This window comes from Dermacentor albipictus, chromosome 1, assembly GCF_038994185.2.
Source record: "Dermacentor albipictus isolate Rhodes 1998 colony chromosome 1, USDA_Dalb.pri_finalv2, whole genome shotgun sequence".
NCBI lineage: Eukaryota > Metazoa > Arthropoda > Arachnida > Ixodida > Ixodidae > Dermacentor > Dermacentor albipictus.
In genome coordinates this window covers 334,409,076-334,428,523 of record NC_091821.1, presented here as the reverse complement: position 1 = coordinate 334,428,523, position 19,448 = coordinate 334,409,076, and the positions used below count along the sequence as shown (strand labels likewise).

At 51.8% G+C, this 19,448-nt stretch overlaps 1 protein-coding gene and 1 long non-coding RNA gene across 4 annotated transcripts in view; one reads left to right on the top strand and one right to left on the bottom strand.

Annotated features, from left to right (window-relative positions):
• LOC135915055 (ELL-associated factor 2-like) overlaps positions 1-19,448 on the bottom strand; it is a 141,967-nt gene that overhangs the window by 97,429 nt on the left and 25,090 nt on the right. The gene's annotated exons all lie outside the window — the stretch shown is intronic.
• Positions 3,029-19,291, top strand: LOC135915016 (uncharacterized). Of its 2 annotated transcripts, none has more exons than XR_010568497.1 (2): positions 3,029-3,085; positions 18,934-19,291. It is a non-coding gene; the product is annotated as an uncharacterized lncRNA (long non-coding RNA). The 2 variants fall into 2 exon arrangements; XR_011512747.1 differs by lacking the exon at positions 3,029-3,085 and adding an exon at positions 11,746-11,771.

Sequence of the window (19,448 nt, the reverse complement as noted above, 5' to 3'; positions counted from 1 at the left end):
GACTCACCGAGCAGCATCGGAGGAAGAGCCCCCGCGGGGTACTTTTCACGACATCACGGCACACTACCAATTACAAAGACGCATATACCCATTCCCTCACGCTATGTTAGACAGGACGCAAGCAGTACACTTCAGACAATTACAAACAGACTCTTACAGAAACCCCAGACTCATGCACGCCATGTATCCAGACATGTACACTACAAACAGATGCATATCGTGTGGCGAGGTTGCCACACTAAATCACATGCTATGGGAGTGTCGGGACATAACAAACAAGTCGGGCAGTGCCGACCCCTCCGTCTCTTCCACCGCCAGCCTCCAGTCACGCTGGATGACCGCACTGCTCAGCTCTGACCTTACAGAACAACTCTGGGCCGTCCAGCGAGCCGAGGAAGCCGCTTCGAGACAAGGTCTCGGAACCGCGTCCGCGGCGGGTGCCCAGACCCACTAAAAGACGCCGGACTCAAATCTTGCTGATTTGAAATTAAAGTTTACGCTCTCTCTCTCCTTTCAAGTGACCCCTTCTTGCAATGATAATTCACAATGTCGATACATCGAAACTTTCTAGGCCGACAGCAACGTCGCAAGCCTTGAACCACGACATGTTGCAGGTTAATTAAATTACGGGGTTTTACGTGCCAAAACCACGATCTGGTTATGAGGCACCCCGTAGTCTAGGACTACGGAAATTCGGACCACCCGAGGTTCTTTATTGTGCACCTAAATCTAAGTAGTACACGTGTGTTTCCGCATTTCGCCCCCATCTAAATGCGGCCGTTATAGCCGGGATTCGATCCCGCGACCTCGTGCTTAGCAGCCCAACACCGTAGCCAGTAAGCAACCACGGCGGGTCATGTTGCAGGTTGACGATTCACTGCAATCATCTCGCTTTCCTTTTTACCACGGCTCACACCCGAGTTGAAAGTGCCCGTGCACTGTGGTGCAAGCTGCAACGGGTGTCACATTGCTGCTTTAGCACTTCCGCCGTCGCGCACCATGCTGCCGTCCTCCATGCTGTCATGGACCAGTTGGCTAGAGCGTCAAGCTTCAGAGCAGGTCCCACGGCCGCTACGGGCATCGATGTTATGGGTATCGAACTTTTATGCACCATGTCGCCCTCGTTACGACGTGATGACGTTGATTACGATTTCTTGTCACAGTAAGGGACACGGCTCAAATGTCTTGGCGAGGAGTGCGGAAAGAGCACTATTATGCGGAAAGAGCAACGAAAAGAGCACTATTATGCGGCGCACAAGAGGAGAAAGAAGACGTGCTATTTCGCTGCATATATGCTTTCGTGACGCTGCACACAACTAGCCGGACGGAGAACGCGCACTGGGGAAGATCAGGTGGGGGCGCAGCGCTTTCGAACGCCGTCGCCAGTGCAAATAGACACAGCTCTCCCTCAAGAAACGATCCGAGTGCTAACATTCATGGGAAACGTGCCCGAAGATGAAAGAGAGCAGGCGTACGGAGAACGCGCAGAGACGAGCGGTAAACGGCACTCAGAATCAAGGAAGAAGAAGCTGCTTTTATGATAAACAGCCCGCACGCACGCACGCACGCACGCGCAAGTGAAAGAATGAGCCCGCACGCAGAAAGACAGCGGCTAGCACTGTACTAGGCTTATTAGGCATAGGAAGAAGCACATCGAGGTGAGCATGCGCGGAAGCTGAGACAGGCGCAAGCCTTTTACTCGTGCCGCGGCGTTAAACGGAGCGCGAAGTCGTGCCTGAGGTTCGCCTGGCCAATCGCCTATGCAGGCCTGCCACACAGAGTTGAGCTCAGTCAGTAGCCTGAAATGTCGCTGAATCGAGCAGATGACATCCCAAATGGCACGCCGGAGGGAAACCAAGAGCAACCAAACAGACCCAAGCAGGTGTAGAATACGAATAATTTCGCAGGCCTGGAACATTAAAAAGCTTGCTGGGCACATGTAGCTGTAGAAGATATGTTTATACAAGTGGCAGTCTTGAGATGCGCGCACTAGGTCATGATACCTTAGCGCTAACGTGGTTGTCATCAGATTATGGGCACAGATAGTCAACACATCGCGCGCGCGCGCGCGCACACACACACACACACACACACACACACACACACACACACACACACACACACACACACACACACACACACACACACACACACACACACACGCACGCACTCGCAGTAGAAAGGCAACGAGAAGAACATGACGCAATACAGCCAGCGAATCTGCTAAAAACAATTCCAAGAAAGTCAATTTTCAGGATATATACACACCCTACAGGGAGGAGCGTGCGTATTTACTTGACAAAGGTGGAAAAAGTAAAAGTAGAGAGCGCTTACGGTAATGCCTGCGCACACAAAATAGCACGAAGAATCATGAAAGAGTAGCACACAAATAGAACAGAAACACTTTTCTTCCAGCATAAATTAACAAAAAACAACTCCGACCAACGAGTCACGAGCAACACTCGACATATGCTCTGAACTTTTGAAGCGACATTTAAACTTCACTCATTTAAACTTTTCGCCGAGGGTACGCCGCTCAAATACGTAGTTCCACTTTCCGTTAATTGAACTGGAGCTTAACGCTCATTAAAAGTTGGGAACATAAATAATACATACTACGAGGCCTATACGCGCCGGAGTGACAGCGCACAGTTTGTATTCCTGTGGAGTCGGCGTCGCTTGCGATATGAAAGAGCGCAAGCACGTACATGGGAGAATTACAAACCTGCGAGCGGTTTGTTAGTAGTATTAGCAGTAGTAGTCTTTGCAACCCAGAAAAAAGGACTACGTGAGACGTATCGTAAAGGAAACAACTTTACAGGTGGTTTCTGAAGATGCTCTACAAACCTGCGTATCATACCCTGTGTGTGTGTGTTATATATTCGTTGAGCTAAGTCATAAGTTGCTTTGAAGTCACAAAGCAATAATTCAGGCAAATACCAAGCAAAGACAAACAAAGCACACTCGATCGTTGAATACACTACATAAGGATTTATTAACTGTACGGGAAAGGTAGCGTCTGATGCGAGTTTCTGCATCACCGTCGAGGCCGCCTCGCTTTCTTGCACCTCGAGTTGGCAACGCTGTGAGTATTATACACGGAAAACACGCACCGAGATCTGCCTAGGATTACAGCTGAAACATGACACGAAGGCTCACGCAGTGTATTTAATACATAAATGTACGTCCGATGGTAGAAAAAAGTCGCTTCTTACCGATAAAGGTAAAAAAAAAGAAAGAACGTTTCAGCTGTGTTGGCGTAATTACGGGTCAATCGCTCCCTTTAACAGTGAACCGTAATGCAAATTTCCGTGTTGTTTTCGAAGTAGACAGACGAGAGTAACCGGAACGCGCCGAAGCACACTTCGACCGCCAACGAACAACGAGGGACAACCTAAATTTCCATCACGACATATACTGCGGTACGTTGTGCAACACCGCTCCTATGAGGTGGAAGGGGGGGGGGGGCGAGGAGTGAGATAATTAAGCTCTTGTTAAGGGTGAGAGAGAGAGAGAGAGAGAGAGAGAGAGAGAGAGAGAGATTACAGCTGCCGCAGACAGAGCGACTGCTTGGCCCAAGGCGGTCGGCAGTTCCGCGCAAGGAGGACAATTATCAACACACGGTTCTCCAATGAATGGCCAGTCGCAGTGCTGCTTAGCTTCTGTCACCTTACGGAAGCCGGTGCGCTCAGCCCGATACGGGCAATGACTGAACGAAGACTAGGAAACGTTCGCCCAAACGATGCACTTCACCGACCGGACGCGGACAGTCAGGGGCTAGCATGATAAGGCTTCTGTCCACTCCGCGGCGCGCCTTCGCGGGACAGCTAAATTCCAACTTACCTCCCTGACCGCGCGGAATGCCACCGCGGGGACAGGGGGGTGCATGCATGTCTGTGTACAGCAGAGACGGAGCGAGCGGACCACACGCGCCCAAAAAGCCACCGCCGCTTCCCAAAGACTCTTTTTCCCGGCGAGGCGCCGCGAAAGAAACCGTCATATGAACGGGCCGAAAGGAAAGCACAGCCCCGAACAAGGGCACGCCGGCCGCCTTCGCTCTCGTGCAGGGCGCGGTAGAGAGGCAGGCCACGTCGAGGGGCGAAGGAGGGCGACGACGCTGCGAAGGTCTAGCTCGGCGCCGTCGTGGATAAACCACGCCATGCGCCTGTGGCCGCTTTACTATTTTTTTCTATTTTTTTCTTGACATAAAGTTATGCGGCAGATTTCACCTGAACGAACTGTTCCGTCTTGTCCGATGGGGTTTGTGCCGACGGAGTCTCACTTAATAGTTTTTTTTTTCCATGTCCAAAAGCAACACTCTCGGTCACGCGAAGCAGTTTCAGCCACGCGCCGCTAAAAGAGCCGAACAAGAAAATCTGGGGCAGGTGGGGTTGTAGAGAGCGCGGCATGACTGATTTTTGACTATAACAGAGTGCCACGCCTCGAGAAAGCCCAATCGCATTAACAAGGAGAGCGAAGGAGTGGCAGCGTCGGAAGCAGGCGCTGCGCTTGAAAGCGACGTTAATGGGAAACACTAAATCTGCTTGTGCGCAGGGACTTATTTCTCCACTGTGTTTCTATTAGAAAAGCATAATTGCTTGAAAAGTTAGAAATATAAGGACACCGCCACAAGAAATGTCTGATGGTTTCCTTTGTAGCATGGAGCTACAGAGGAAACCAATACGGGTTTCTCAGAATCGGTTTCACCGTCGTGGTGAAAATTTTTCCTTTCATGAATCTTCCTCCACCTTGCGGACTTCCGAGGAACTGATTTGCCAAGAACGTCCAAACCAATCATTCCCATCGTAGCTGAGCGCGATCGCAGTGCCACAGCTCCCTCTATCCTAATCTCTGTAGAAAGTTATCTCATGCATGTTTCGCATGTATCTCATGCGAACGCCAGCTGCATAGATTACACGAGCGGTGATTGTCCACGGTGCGAGAACGCTCGAGCTTGCAGGAGCAGGCAACGCACGTAGCCTCGCGTTTGCTTGCAAGAAATACAGCTGCGGCTCGGTGGCTGCTGCTGCGTCCGTCGCTGCAGAGCGACCACGAGGCGCCGGCGCAGGTGCTCCTCTCCCCAATTTATGCTGCACGAGTCCAGGAGCGGCGCAACGATGCGACGCTTCTTTGAGAAGCCAGAAGGAGAGAGAGAGAGAGAGAAAAAACATTTATTAGAACCATCGAGGTGGTTGCTCTTGAGGTCGAGTGGGTGGTGTCCTCATTCCAGGACTCCACTGGCCATGGCTGCTCGACGTACTTGCTGGACGAGAGCTTCTTGTCCCGCCAGGGTATCGCCGGTCAGCTGTACCTCCCACCGCTCAAATTGCGTGCTAGGCGTCTTTAAGTGTTGAGGTTTGCCCCCGCACCCCCACGAGATGTGGAAGAGTGTAGGGCGTGTGTCGCCGCACCAGGGGCAGATGCCGCGATATGTATGTGGGAACATTTTACTGTATTTGTGTAGGTTAGGAAATGTGTTTGTCTGAATAAGTCGGAGAGCTACGGCATCTTCAGTGCTGAGCTTTCTGTGAGGCGGAGGATAAATCCTGCGGTTGAGTCGCTGGATCTCGAGTCGGTCGCAGTAATTGGACGGCAGGGGCATGAAGGTAAATGGTGGGGATTGATGGGACGATTGGTCTTGCCCCGCTCGGTTGATTAGCGCTCGAGCTAGGGCGTTCGCCCTCTCGTTCCCCTCCAGACCCGCGTGGCCCGGCGTCCACGTGATTTGATGGTATTCTTGCAGCCTTGGGCCTAGAATCTGAGCCGCCAGCAGCGGTGTTCGTCCATTGGTAAAGTTACGGCAGGCCTGTTGCGAGTCGGTAACGACATGGACTTCCCTGCCTACCCTGTCTTCTTGCTTTATTACCAGTGCCGCGGCTATGGTCTCAGCCGCAGCTGGGGTCTCTGCCCTTACGGAGGCCGCGAGGGTCAAGGAGTTGTCTCTTCCGTTCACGGCGGCTACCGCAAAGAGGCCCCCTACAGGGTACGCCGCCACGTCCACGTACGTTACGTACGGGTCACCCTTGAATTGTCGGCGCTGTCTGTCGACGCGAGCCTTGCGTCGTCCTTCATGCAGTTCATGGCTCATGTGCTTCGGTATCGGGTTCGCCTTGATTTTGCCTCTGACCTCAGGCGGGAGTGATCGTTGCCCATCGAGGGCACGGAGCTCCGTTGCCGTTCCGGTCCGGTGGAGGATGGCTCTGCCCGCCGCCGTCTTCTGCAGTCTGGTCTTTTGCGAAGCCATAACCGCGTCCGACAGCTCAGCGAAGGTGTTGTGTATCCCGAGGGCTGCTAACTTCTCGTTTGAGGTGGTGACAGGGAGACCCAGGGCCGTTTTGTACGCGCCTCTGATGATGGCATCGACTTGTTCTTGGTCGCGTTTGTTTAGCGAGTGATAGTGATACGGCATGCTATACGCGATTCTGCTGATCACCAGAGCCTGGACGAGGCGAAGCGTGTCCTCTTCTCGCATGCCCTTGCGGCTTCTTGTAATTCGTTTTATAATCCGCGAGACCTGGTTGGTGGCAGACCTTAGGGTTTGGATGGTGTGGGAGGCTTTCAGGTTGCTCTGGATCCAAAAACCCAGAATCCTAGTCTTATTTCCCTCCGTGATCTTCTGGCCCTCAAGATAGAGGTCGATAGGGCCGGGAGACTTGTAGATTCCTCCTCCGTGCACCCGGATCACCTCGGACTTTTCTGGCGCACAACGCATCCCGCTCGCTGCCGCAAATCTCTCCACGGCCGTCGCGGCCTCTTGAAGGGTCGCCTCTTTTCGCGCTAGCGAGCCCTTGGTGGCCCAGAGCGTGATGTCGTCTGCGTACAGGGCGTAACCTAGGTCGGGGATCTTCCGCAGCTCTTTGGTCAGCGCTAGCATCGCGACGTTGAATAGAATCGGGGAGATTATCGCCCCTTGCGGTGTTCCTTTGTTCGGCACGTCGATCGTATCCGATCGAGTCTGGCCAATTCCGATGGTTGCCGTCCGGCCCGTCAAGAACGATTTAACGTAATTAAAGATGCGCTCCCCGCAGCTGATGTCGTTCAGCCCCTTGAGAATGGCCTCGTGAGAAATGTTATCGAAGGCCCCTTTTAGGTCGAGTGCGAGCAGGAGATGTTCTCCTCCCTTCGGGATGCCCTTAAGAACTTCTTCCCTTAGGATTAGGAACGCATCTTGAGCCGAAAGTCCCGGCCTGAAGCCAAGCATGGTGTGCGGAAAGAGGTCACCGTCCTCTATGTAATGTTGGAGGCGGGTTTCGATGACCCTCTCGTACAGCTTGCCGAGGCACGAAGTCAGCGAGATGGGACGCAGGGCGTCGATCGCGGGCTTCTTGCCGGGTTTGGGGATGGTCACGATTTCCGCGTGTTTCCACTCGTTTGGTACGTGGCCCTTGCTCCAGAGTTCCTCGTTTAGGTATTCGGTCAAGTCCTGGATGTGCATCGGGCTCAGGTTTCTAATCATGGCATTGGTGATTTTGTCAACTCCGGGAGCAGTGTTGCGCTGTGAGGCTCGCGCCGCAGCATACACCTCTTCCTCCGTGATGGGAGCGTCCAGTTCTGGTCTTGGTTCTTCTTCATATTTTAGGAGGCAGGGTTGTATGGCGTCGCTTCCAAGGTATCTGGTTATTAGGGTGTCAATCAGATCCTGGTCGTTTCCGGGGAACTTGTGAGCGATTTCTAGGAGCGTCCGATTGGTTGTCGATTTCGCCTTGTCGGGCTCAATCAGGCAACGTAGGATGGCCCACGTCTGCGCCGTACTCAGGGTACCCTTGAGCGAGGTGCAAAACTGTACCCAATTTTGATGCGTCAGCTCGTTTGCGTAATTTCTGGCTTCGTCTGTTATTTTCTCGATTCGTAGACGTAGCTTCCGGTTTAACCGCTGTCGCTTCCACCGTTTGAGGAGGCCCTCACGGGCTTCCCACAGGTGTAAGAGCCGGCGGTCGACTTCGGGCGTCTTGATCGTGCGCTGGATGGCTTTAGTGGTTTGGATGTGGGCGTCCCGGAGGTGCTGCATCCATTCCGCTATGTCTGTTATAGCGTTTTCGGGCGGGGGGTACTGCCTGAATGCCTCCCAGTCCGTAAGCCTAATTTCGCCAATTGTTCTCTTGAGTTTCGGCGTGGATACCGAGATGCTGAGGATATAGTGATCGCTGCCCAATGTTTCGCCCAGGTGCGCCCATGAGTATTCCCTTACGTTTTTGACAAATGACAAGTCCGGAAACGTGTCTCGACTTACACTATTGCCTACTCGGGTTGGTTGGAGGAGATTGGTTATCAATTCGAGGCCCATTTGGTCAACCGCATCGAGGAGCGACCTCCCCTTTTGCGTGTCTTGTTGGTAGCCCCAAGTCGTGTGTCTAGCGTTCATGTCTCCCACCACAACCAGCTGGTTGCCGCCAGCGGCTCTCACACTCTCGTAAATGATGTTGCGGAAGTCGTCTTTCTGAGCCCTCGGTGGACTGTACAAATTCAGGATGAAGGTGCTACGTCTACCCCTCTTCTGCGGGAGGACTTCCACTAGCACGTGATTAATGGCATGATGTTGATAATGTTGTCCCACGGCCGTCACCGTTTTGTGAACTAAAACCGCGACCTTCGGTGATCCCGCGTGTTTAATTACGTAGTAACCCTGCAGCCTGATCGGCTGGTTCCCGACCTCCTGAAGGCAGATGACGTCGGGGGGGTATAGGTGATTTTGGATGAAAAGTTGGAGCCAGAAGGAAAACTTGCTCAGCCAGTCGGCGCCAAGAATAAAGCGGTAACCACCATTGAGTTTCTTACAAAAATTACTGTATATAGTTATAGACCTGGCTGCGCCGTGATGTTTCTGCTAAACCGTGGGGATGACGGTTATGAACAGGAAAAATGACCAGGATCCAAGGAGCTGTCCGAACCCCTTCGAAACGACTCCAACCTGGACTTGCACACTGTATATGAAAAGCGGCAAGACGGAACCACGAGACAGCGAGCAACTCAATCTCGCAACAAAAAAGGAAAAGCGGACGGACGCGGAGCTGAGCAGCGACAGAGAGAAGAAAAAAGAAATGGAAGAAGCTGGTAAGAATGACGATGGCCTTAGTGGCGCAATCGTCTCCGATTAGCGCTCCGGCAAACTAATCAAAATTCGATTTTCTCTTAGCTCAACGAACGCGTGCGCGTCAGCGGCATGTGCAAGGAGCCTCGAACAAAAGAAGCGCCGCCCAAGGCAAAGGCGCCGCCGCCAAAAGCAGGCGGTGGCGGCGCCAATAAGCTCCTCGGTTATGACGGGTTCCCCGAAGGGAATGGATGACAGCGCGCTCTCCGAGCGACGTGCAGGAGGCTTGTGACGTCACAACAAGGCGCCGGGACGTTGGCCGGGAGCGAAGGGCAAAGAGGAAAGAAAGAAGCTTCAACCGAGGCGACATTTGCGCGTCTAATATCCGGGGCCGGCAGCGAGTAAATGGATTACACAACCAGTCCGCGACGCTTCTCGTCGAAAAGGAACTGCTCCGTGGGATGTGGGAATTCTCTGCTCGATCAGGTGTCGTAATCATATATAACCTTACAAGCAAAATGTAGTCGCTGTTACAAGAAGCAGACATTGAGTCTCCTTAGAGAGTGCTCGCACCGACGTATAACTCAGGGCCGCTACGTTGGAGCATCGATCGCACACAGGAAGGATGTGTTCGCATACCCAATCCGTTTTATGTTCAGACCAACCCCGGCAATAGCCGCGGAAGCTGCGAACGGGGCTCTGACGCCGCGCTCGTGACGTCATGCGCAAGACACATTCATAGCAACCGCCCTCGCGCACAGTGATTACCGCAGCCCACACGTACTGCAGCAGGGCTAACAGGCACCGCGGAGTAAATATACTGCACGGTCGATGTCTCCCTGTGCAGCGACGGATGGCTCCGGAGAAAGTAAGCCAGCCAGCACGCCCGCGTTAGACACCTGCTGGGCCATCGGTCTTCTCGCCACCCACAACGTCGGGCGCACGTGATACGCGAGGCAGGCAGGCAGGCACGCATATTACGGAGCGCGTTATAGCACTCGCGTGGGCAGCGCCAGAATGAATAAAATTAACAAAACAAAGGAGAGAAAGAGAGAGAGAGAGAGCGAAACGAAAACGAAAGGAAGCCGACTCGAAGGCAACGCAGCTACCTGCGACAGCATCCCTTCGCTTTTTAACTGCCGAGCAAGCACCGTGCTGTATGGCGGAAAGGAAGTTCAGCGGTGGAGACGGCTTGTATTACAATGCTCTTCGGTAATTCAAAATTCGGGTTTCCTGCACCACGGCGTTTGCTCCAAGGCGACTCCGGTTCGTGCTCTATCGCTGAATCGGTTGTGGCTTCGGAAGTCAATGCTACGTAACGATCGATGCTACTAGCCTCATGGATTCGCGTCCAGCGCTCTGCTGCTACTCCTCAGCCACAGCGTCCGCAGACGTTGTGGCAGAGTACGAGCGGCAGCGCTGGAGAGAGAGAAGAGAGTAAACTTTATTAAGGAATATTGGGGAAGAGCCCTGTAAGGTCGCTCTGATTGTTCGTGTTCTTAAGTGTCACGAATCGGCCACGTGCTTTGTGTATAGAGAGGGGGGTTCAGTTCCCCCCCATGTCAGCGGGGCAACAGTTGCTGGGTTATGTGGGGTCACAGGCCCAGCGCGGTGTTGGGTGAGGCGTCGCGACAGGCGCCAGGAGGGTGAGTGCAGATTCCGGGAAGTCGGTATTGTGCGCACGGTGTTGGCAGTCCACCGACGGTCACACAAGTCCACACAGACTAGCCTTGAAAGGGACCGCTGTACACGGTATTGTGGGTCTGGCTCCCGAGTACCTGACTAATTTGGAGGCGCCGCCGAGGTTAAGAAGGGGCTTAGCAACTTTGACCCCGTGCCGCATGCACTGAGCATGGACCTAATCTTCTACGCGCCCGGAACGCAATCGCCAGACTTGTTGTTGGGTGCGACTGCCTGTGAGGGGGTCGAAGGCCAGCTTACAGTGCACGCTGTAGGGATGCGGTGCACACGTAAAGAGTGCATTCGGACGACGGCGTCTTGGAAACACGCACTCGGAGAACTTTGTCTTGCAGACAATAAGTTTGAAGGACAAGGAGGGCCATCCGTCTCCCACGCGGAAAAAACTTTGAGTACGGCCGCACTACGTGGTATCGATGCCCCTGCTTCCAAGACAGTTGCGGCCTAGAGACGCCCTTGGGATTTGAGGCGGCCTAGCGATAACTTGTTCGGGCCTGGCATGTTTTGCTGAGCCCCTCACTAACTACGGAGAAATGAGAGGGCAACGGAGTTTTAGGGAAGAAGGAAAAAGAGCTTTGTTTTCCAATATGTTTATTTTTTAAGAGTAAGCCCACCCCTGTGGGTTGTGGCTTAACAAACGGCTGACTGATTGGCAACTGAACCTGTCGGACGGGCCAACGGCCCTACCGCCTTTTTTTTCTTTGTATATTTGGGCTATAAAAAATCGGAACGACATGCTGTCCCGCAGACTTGGCTGAAATCAGGATTGCTGATAGATCAGTGAGCCTCCGTACTATGTACGTTAAAACGAGTCTGGGCTCTAACAGTCATTGAGACAGTCGAAGAGTGAGACTGTTTCTCAGTTGTTCAAATTCGTAATGTATTTCTTTTACCTGCCATGTATATAGAAATGTTTACGCATAAATATTTCTTGTAGATCTGATCTCATCGTTTCCTGCCTGCGTTTGATCAACTGCAGATCAACTGCAGATCTGCAGATCAACTGCAGATCGGAGGGGGCCCGGTGCACGAGCTTGCTGTAACGGTAACTATAACGGCGCTCCTGATTCCAGCACTATAAAGGGTGAATGGCCACGAGGCAACAACGGTGGGGCCTAGTGTGGGGTGCCTCGGGCAGCCATGAGCTAATGTTTCGATAAAGAATCGATAATAAAGCCTCTCTTCTCATTGGCCAGACAGCAAATATTACACAGCTACGCTCATTATATGCCCTTCTCCGTTTCGCCCTCAAGAACAGCTAAATGGGAAGGGGAATTTTCGAATATCTCCCCGGTGTAACGTGCTGCCGCTGGGCATGCTTGCTCAATTTAGTTTATCGACTGGTTAGCAGATCGTGAGTCAAGCGAAAATAATGAGCGAAACGACATGACAGTACTCTCTTAGGGTTAGAAGCAAAAGGCGCCAAAAATAACAAGCGCACTTTGTGAAACCGGTCACTCGGCGGAGCTAAAATTATGTGACTTAAAGGGACACTAAAGGTTACTATTAAGTCAACGTGGACTGTTGAAATACCATCACAGAAACCTCGAAACGCTTGTTTCGTGGCAAGGAGATACTTATTTTAAGAGAAAATGCGTTCTGAAGCGTCCGCGTACCTCTAGCGCAGTTCAAATCGCCCGCCCTCCGATCGAGGAGAACTGACATCATGGTCTCATAGTGAAGTTGCGCCATCGGTGAGTAGAACGGCGTCCGCAGACGGCGCTACGGCTTTTCTGCGCAAAACGCAAACGCGCGGCCAGAAACAGAGCCAAGACAGAGCCGACAGCAGAGCGAAAGCGGGAGTATGGTGGCTAGCGGAAGGAGAAACTAATTACGTCCCACATTACGTCCCACGGCACACGGAAAGTCCGTTTTCGTTAAACTATAGGCTGCGGCGAGCTCGCAGCGTGGTCGGCGTGGTCTGTGAGAAGTGACGAGCCTTTCCGCACTCGCAACAGGGCATAAAAAAGTGCGAATCGACGCAAAACTCGGCCTAGAAACGTGCTTCGCCACAGCCGACCCAGATGTCGTTTCCCGCACCGCCACCAGGCGCCGCTACTATACCTCAAGCTCCAGCGCAAGACGCCCATAAGCTGCTACTTCATTCTATGACGCAAACTTCGACGCTCGTCGCAATGGACCCTGACAACGACAGATTGGCTCGCGATGGTGGGCTCAACGTCAGCGATTTGAGCACCGACGAGCGCGACCTGCTGCTGAGGGCTCGCACTGCCGGCGTCGTTGCGTACTACGACGGCGGCCTCGACACCGGCTCTCCGGAGCGGGAAAGCAACGAGGGCTTCCCACGACATCACATGGACGTGGCATTCTCGCTGCTTGTTCCAAATGAAAGTTTCGCGAGCCAGCAGAACCCTCACAGCACGACGCGATAACGAAAGTACTGGAACTCCAAAGCGTGCGCGGCGCAGAGTCGTGCGCGCAGAGTCGAGCGAAAACGAAACCTTTCGACCACCCATACTACTGAAGGGTAACGTCAAAATCTTATTTTTTGTTAGAATCGAGTAGACGTAGACAAGTAGCATTTTCTTCCGTCTTATAATCGAATGAAATGATATTTTAATTACGAGTAGTTGAGTATTAGTAACATAAATTACGGGGAGACCTTTCGTCATCGGTTTAGTACCGGAATGTCGCTGGGGGGTCTCAAATCGTGTCATGCATTTACCTCAATTTCTCGGTTACTAAAGCTCTGTTCGCGATTATATTGACGGCTTAGACGTTCTAGAACATTGCTCTACCACTTTAACTTGACTTTCTGGTAACCTTTAGTGTCCCTTTAACGTCCCAATGCAACTCACGCGTAATGAAGCACGCCATATACAGGGTCTTTCATCGAAAACTTTCAATTTTTTTTTAATTGCCTGTGGCAGATAGCTCAGTTCTAGTCCATGAGCTGGTCCACTCGAAGTGCGGGTATTACTTGCACAAAAGATTAAAACGCATAACTAAATAATTAACAAAAAAGTTCCTACTTCCGTGCTTAACTAATTACCTTACGGCACATATTACAATTTACAAATTGTAGCGGGTGAGACTGCAATACTTATCCACTTGAAAAGAATTCCGTGGATGACACCACTTACGAGATACTCGCCGCTTCAATGCATAAAACGTCGTTTTATGCACTGAAGCACAAAAATAACTGGAACAATAATGAATTTCTCCGCAAAGTTCGGGAATTAATGTCTCAAAACTGGTGTCATCCTGATAATTCCTTCCAAGTGGATCCGCCTTGCGAACTCCCCGGCTAGAGTTTGTAAGCTGCAATATGTGCCATATGGCAATTAGTTAAACAGTTAATTAGTAACTTTTTGTTAAGTAGTATATTATGAGTTTCAAATGCTTGTGCAAGTAATGTCGGCCTCTTCGAGTACACCAGCTCAGGGACCAGGATTGTGCTATCTGCCACAGGCTATATTTCTATATATTTCTGAAAGTGTTCGCTGAAACATCCGATATATATGTAAGCCCGCCCACATATAAGCACGCGCATTGTGGTGCCGTCTCTCTTTCTGTCCTTGTCCACTGGCGATAAATATGCTCTTTCCAAGTCAGTTCAACAACGCGCCCAACAAATGGCAATGCACATACATATAGTAGTGGGGTGCTCCAGATTAGTTTCGACCACCTGGGGTTCTTTAAAGGTGCACCGAAATCACGGTACGTGCACGTGTTTCCAAATTCCACTCTCCTCGGAATGCGGCCGGGAGTCGAACCCGCCCCCTCACGCCGAGCAGTGCGTGAGGTTGCGGGTGCGTGAGAAGCAGGGCGACCCGGCCCGCGGCTTAGGACAGGCAGCTTATAGGGGAGCTCTCCCTATCGCTGGCGGTCAACGGCACCGCGTCCCTGCTGACCGCTCCGTCACGTATCTGTTGCCGTCACTGTGGACTCAGCCCATGCAGCGAGCCATGCCGAGTGCGAGAAATGGGCGTAGGAGGCAGGCACACTGGGCGCCGACCGAAGCGAGACCGTCAATACGCACTTAGCACCTGCGGCGCACCTTCTTTTGGCTCCTGCACACAGGCGAGCCTGCTCACCGCGCACACAGCTCGCACCAGCTATAATCTCGTTCAAAAGAATGGTCCTTTCATTTCGTCGCCCCCAAAGCTCCTTACCGTCACTGCGTCACGTGGCCTGCATAACAAACCCTTGGTGCAAAGCGACCCTTAGGCGCCATCCATATACTCGACACACTCGTTCGAGGAAACCCACGTCTACCCAAAACCAACAATACCCTCTCGGTGTAAAGGAGATTAGGGTGTCTCTATGCGATGAGTGGGGGGGGGGGGAGGAGGATAAGCGCACTGAGGCACCCTAGAGAAGATTCGCCGAAGTGTGCTATTCCCTAATACGAAAGCGACCTGGTTTCTTTGTACGCAGGTGCCTGTGTTTGCGTATCGCCGCCAACATGAGCGGCTCAGCTGCGACAGAGTCGAGACGAGCAACAATGAGAACGCCACGGAAACCTGTCCCATCGGCGGCAGACGAAATAAGCCTCGTGAGGGTAACGACATCGGCACACACATGCATACACGGACAAACACGCGGGCATATGACGACGATCCCGATGAGCCAGTCACGCCTCCAGCTGCAGTTCGTTCAGCTAGTGCTTTTTTTTTTTTGCCTTTTCCCCCCATTTTGTTCTTGTCTCTCCACGAACGGGTGTCACCCTTCGATCCTCGCGCACTGGAGCGCGCGGTGCTTTTTTTCGAGGGGGGGGGGAGGGGGAATCGACGCTCCGCCGTCACCTGACCTGGAACGAGGGAGGCGGACGCGCAGCAGATAAATACACCGCACGCAGCGGCGCGTTTGACGAGAACTACACACAGGCAGCGAGCGGGTTGTTCGAATATGTGGCCCGTGCATGTATAAATACACACACAACACACCCCGCAACTACCGGCACACACACATGCGGGGAAGGGGGGGTCAAGCCGGCAGGTCTGGCTGGTTTTTTTTCTCGCAAAACAGCGAGATGCGAAGGCGGCAATCTGGTCACGGACTCGGATGCGGGACAAGGAACGCCGGTTTTCCAAATGCGTCCGAACGGTCGACCTATCACACGCAGCCGAACGCCGCAGTAACGCATGCGCTCAATCAGAGAAAGACGACGCTTATTAAAACAAGCGGATGCGGCGTTCAGCTTCCACACCGCAGACGTTAGGCTGGCTTATACTGGAGCCCGCTTAGAATGTGCAAAATTGTTCTAGCTGCGCTCTGGGACCGCGGCTACGCGTCGCGCTATTGCAGACGAAGGGAGGCAGCTCGAAAACTGTAAGAGCAGTAGTGAGGCGAAGCTTTAGAATATTGTAGAAACGTGCTAAACTGAAAAAGAAAAAGTATTAGCTAGCCACCCTGCTTACTGAATTAGGTGGTGCGACGAAATGAGAAAATTCGCAGGCATAAGATAGGGTCAGCTGGTGCAAGACAGGCGTGATGGGCTAATTGGAGATCGCCGAAAGCGGCATTCGTCTTCTAGTGACTAAAGAAGAAGAAGAAGAACCACCGTATTCATAAATGCATCTTCACTTGAAGCCCACGCTAGACTTGACTTAAATGACGCCTGTCATGAACGCACCAAAGGAATCGCAATGAGCGTTTTGGGCGCGTTCGCACCAGGCGTTGTTTATATCAAGTCAAGCATGGGCTCCAACTTAATATAGATTTCTGAATACGCGGGTAAGAGGAATAAGATGATGATGATGACGACGACAAGGACTGGTGCAAGAGAGACGCTCCCGCACTGTCTGCATCCTAACTGGTTCAAGTCGCTAGCCGACTCTGACGTCTGACGATATGACGTCGCACTGAACCGCTGTGATTGGGAACCGAACCCGCCTCTTCGTGCCTAGCCCACAAGAGCGCCGCGGTATGCTGAGTCACCGCGACAAACTTTCGCGAAATTTGTGTTTCGCTGAACACTGCGCCACGAAGATTTGTGGCACACATGTTCAGTGCTCACCCCGCTTGTACCCCGCTGGTCGCGAGAAGCTTTCCACAATTGTATCAAAGCATGGGACGACGCCTAGTGGGGCTCTAAAGCCATTGTGTTACGGCGACTCTACCACGGAGAGACGTGCACCGTTTGGCGCAGTAGGGCCTTGCGAAAGAAACCGACAAGCCATCCACTGGCCACCAACACCAGCACAATAAGTAGCAGCAGCACGCCGCGGTATTCGTGGAATGTACAATGAAAGGAGGCTGTAACGCGATGCTAAATGCTATAGGGTGATGCGAATAATCGCGCAAACTGGCTGCAGAGCCTTCAGCAATGCAGACGTCGAGCCAGCAAGGCACCCGTTCTTGGAACGATTCTGCGGTGGCGCACCACATTGCACACGCAGCGAAGAGAGAGAGAGAGAGGGGGGGGGAAGAGAGAGATAGTAGTTCTGGGCATGCCCTGGCACGCCCGGCGGGATAATGAAGTCGCGCGTGTGACAAGCGCAGGCCACTGCTGGTGCGGGAAATAGTCCGAGAGCAGTTCCCCATGCAGGAGCGACGCCGCCCGCACACAGCGAAACACGTTCCACGCTAAAGAGGCGGCGGCGGCGCGACGTTCCCCTCGCGAACAAAAGGTCTCGAGGCCAGCCTCGGCGTCGCCCAGATCGTGCTCGTCATCGGCGACGACGTTCGCATGAAAAGACGCTCGCAGAGCAGCGCGCGCGAATGAGACGACCTCGTTCATCGATGGAGCGGCATTAACCCTTTCTCGCGTAAACTGGGCAGGCAGCTGATACGAGGAAGTTAGGATGGGCGCAAGCAGCAGTAGCTGCACGCCTGAAGCATAAGAGATATATATGTACGCGCACCATATCCTAAACCGTGCACCTTTTCATTCGCTTGGATCATTTTAGAGAAAGAATTGACAGCTTAAAGGGACACTAAAGCGAAACAAGAAATCAGTTTAGACTAATGAAGCATTGTTTGAGAACCTTGCAGGCAGTCATTTAAAAAAAATAGTTTGATTATTAGATGAGAAAATGAAGGTTCACGTATCAGTATTTGAATTTCGCGCCGAAACCCCAGCGCCGGTACGTCAGCGTGACGTCAGGGATTCCAAAGTATGCTTTCGCATTTGGGCCGCGTTGGCTGAATAAAGGTTCCCGAAACTTGCCATGTTTAATGTTTGGTTCCTTTAGAACGCAGTGTAATCAATCTGTACAGCTATACATAATTAGTAGGCCCTAGAAGATGCCATCAAAATCCAAGACGTCACAGCCCCCAGGTGCGGGAACTTAAGTAGGCGTCGCCACTCGTATTTCGTTCTTGCGCTTTTTCTGGCTTACCAAACGTCTTATCGTTGTAAGAGCGGTGTTTTTGGTGTTGTAGAACGGTAATTTACTGATGCAGAAGGAATCATTTTTCACTTTAGTGTCCCTTTAACGTTCGGTATCCCGCTTCAAATTCTTTCTGCCTTGTGAATCCCAATAGTCGCGCTATCAAACATTCTCTCCTCATAAAGCAACAGAACACACAGCGCATTAACGCGCTGTTACTGTATTATTTCTGTAGAGCGCATTTATACATTCACAATTACTGCTCAACCAGGCTTTCCGGAATGTGTAAGATCGCCTGTGGCAGATAGCGTAAGTCTTGTCCCTGAGCTGGATTATTCGAAGAGGCGGACGTTACTAGCACGAGAAATCGAAACACATACTGAACTAACTAAAAATCAATACTTAACTTTCTAATTAACTCGTTTAGGGCACCTATTGTAATTTACGAATTGCAGCCGGCGAGTTTGCAAGACGTATCCACTTGTGAGCCTCCAAAATGACACCAGTTTCGATATATTTGTGGGACGATATGCATGAACGGGCCAGTTACTTTTGTGCGTCAAGGCATGAAGGATAATTTTGGTAAAAAAAGTCAGCGGAACAACAGTGTATTTTTACGGAGACAATGAAAGCGCATATCCCCGAACGGGTGTCATTCTAGAAATTCATTCCAAGTGAATACGACTTGCAGACTCACCAGTTACAATCCGTAAATTGCAATATGCGCAAAAAAATAAAAAAAAATAATATAATTAGATAAATTAGTGACTTTTCCTTAATTCGTTGAATATGCGTTTAGACTTCTCGTGCAAGTGATGTCCGACTCTCCGAATAATCCAGCTGACGGACTAGAATTGTGTTATCTACGACAGGCGATCTTTCTTTTTAAATTAAATCATCACCCCGCAGATCAAGCGGTGTCGCCGCCTGGCAGACGCTGGCTGAATCACGTGCCTATCATCGAGGCGACGGGAGCGACCATACTGCGTTCATATCATCGAGAACTCGATGAGGGGGACTTCAAGAAGCACCCAGCCATCTCAACGACGAATCAAGAATCGACGCGAGTGATGTCAGCACCTGCCCCGACTGGCTCCTGCCGATGAGGAGTCGCCAAAGGGGACTTAAAGGAGAACCGGTGCATTGTAAAGAGAGAGAGAAAGTCGCCTCCAGCCACCCAGTCGGTCTGATGCGCTCTTACAGCTACATGTACGCTATCATCCACTATCTGTAAATATTGTATAAAGTTTTTCGTTTCTTCTTCGTCTGCGGAGAGTCCCTGTCTCGTCCTCCACCCCGAAGTCGCGACAACGTTTAAATGTGGGCGTGCCGCGCACATATCCTTTAAAGTGTGTTTGTTCCGCGATTGCAGCGCAGTCATAAATAGCGCTATGCATTATTTATTTATTTATTTATTTTTTGAC